This window comes from Limulus polyphemus, unplaced genomic scaffold (assembly GCF_000517525.1).
Source record: "Limulus polyphemus unplaced genomic scaffold, Limulus_polyphemus-2.1.2 Scaffold12720, whole genome shotgun sequence".
Lineage (NCBI taxonomy): Eukaryota > Metazoa > Arthropoda > Merostomata > Xiphosura > Limulidae > Limulus > Limulus polyphemus.
In genome coordinates this window covers 6,889-9,148 of record NW_013678330.1, presented here as the reverse complement: position 1 = coordinate 9,148, position 2,260 = coordinate 6,889, and positions in this window count along the sequence as shown.

The window sequence follows — 2,260 nt, the reverse complement described above, 5'->3', positions numbered from 1 at the left end:
ATATTATTAAAAAAATATATACAGCCATGACAGCATGGTCAAATATTATTAAAAAAATATATACAGCCATGACACCATGGTCAAATATTATTAAAAAAATATATACAGCCATGACACCATGGTCAAATAATATTAAAAAATATATACAGCCATGACATCATGGTCAAATATTATTAACAAAATATATACAGCCATGACACCATGGCCAAACATTATTAACAAAATATATACAGCCATGACACCATGATCAAATATTATTAACAAAATATATACTTCCATGACATCATGGTCAAATAATATTAAAAAAATATATACAGCCATGACATCATGGTCAAATAATATTAAAAAAATATATACAGCCATGACATCATGGTCAAATATTATTAACAAAATATATACAGCCATGACACCATGGCCAAAGATTAACAAGATATATACAGCCATGACACCATGACCAAACATTATTAACAAAATATATATACAGCCATGACACCATGACCAAACATTATTAACAGAACATAAACATACATGGTATTATGACAACACCAGTTTATTAAAGAATATTACCATGATTAAACAATCATGCCCGCATATGAAAATCGATTTACTTACCAACAAAAACTGTGAACCATTTATTGTCAATATTAAATATAATGTAAATACACAGATAGCGAGAATGTATTGTAATAGACTTGGCCAGCTCAGAACTGACCTTTGTTCATTAGTCTCATGTATTTCAACGACCTGTTCCATTGTTATGCAGCATTTAGATTGATATATATATCTACACTGATATTTGTTGTTGCTGTAACATTTATTGGCCTCTGTTATTAAATGTAAATTATAACATGAGTGAATTAAATTGAACTTTTGACTGACTGTTGTAAAGTACAAGAATTGTTCACTATCACTTATAAACTGTATAAAATCTTACATGCTGAATTCGAATGAAGACAATTTGTATGACAGCTAATCCAATAAAATGATGAAGTATGATGCTTATAATACCTGAAGTTGTGTTAAGTACGTATGATAGTATATTTTAGGCTATAACGAAACATGAGTTTTAGATAAGCATATTGTATAGTTCATGTTACCAAATCATTGTTAAAGGCCCTCTTACGATGTTCGTTTGGATAGCTAATAAGTTTAAATAAAATTTTGAAAGATAAGGAAATAGAATTTCTGATTTGTAGAAATGGAAGAGTTATTTGGTTAAGGCGAACACAATGTCAAACTTTCTAATCATGTCATCAGTAATACGTGATCACATGACAACCTTTGTATATTCTAACAAACAGATGTCTTGTTTTCAGTGCCCACCCCATTTGTATGTGTCACCATGCGACAACCATTGTATTTCATATCAAACAGTAGTCTTGACATCAGGTAGCCTCGAAGTTTTATGTATAGAACATCAAGTAAATGGTAAGTGTTGCTATTTTAAATAATAGTAAGGTTAGAACAGTAAGTCGTTAATTTATTATGTTTAGCTGCAGCAAAAATAAATCATACATTTAGAATCAAATGAGCCTCCTTCCTTTTCAGGTTTATAAATGTATGTAAAGCAAATTATTGGTTGTAATAACTGCTTCATTCGAATAATGGATAATAAAACTTGATATAAATTATAATATTTGTCTTGTTAACTTGTGAAAGCGAAACAGCAGGTGTCCTGCGAACATTGTCTGCCTAAAGTAATCCTATCCTTAGTAATGATAACATCATCAGCTCATAGAAACACTTTAAAAAGTACATATGTGAAATTAGATATTTTGTCAAGAACGATAAAAATCAAAGATATATGGATAGTATAAAGACAGACTAGTGAAAGTGCATGATATTTAAATAAGTGTGCTTTTCAGGACAATAATTATAAAAAGTATGCTTAAATATAGAAACTAAAGCTATAATAAGTATGTTAAACTATATTAGTTTTAGGACATAATTAAATCTAGCCATTAATTACACGCCGAGATATCTATAATGATATCAACATGACAGCCTAGCAATGAGACCTCTGATTCCACTTAGTGGCATTTGTTTCTGGACAATTTCCGCCTGTCACGGCAGCCTAACAACATGAGTCTAGCAACACGCTCTCTGGTCAACATCCGTTGTCATGTTCTCCTGTAAAGGTGCCAGCGCCCTTTGGTTCCACTTCGTGAAACTATACACCTGGAAAAAAGTTAAGCACCCCCGTGTTTTTTTCAAGTGATTCAGATTCGACGTTCTTTTGACTGATTATAAATTACCATTC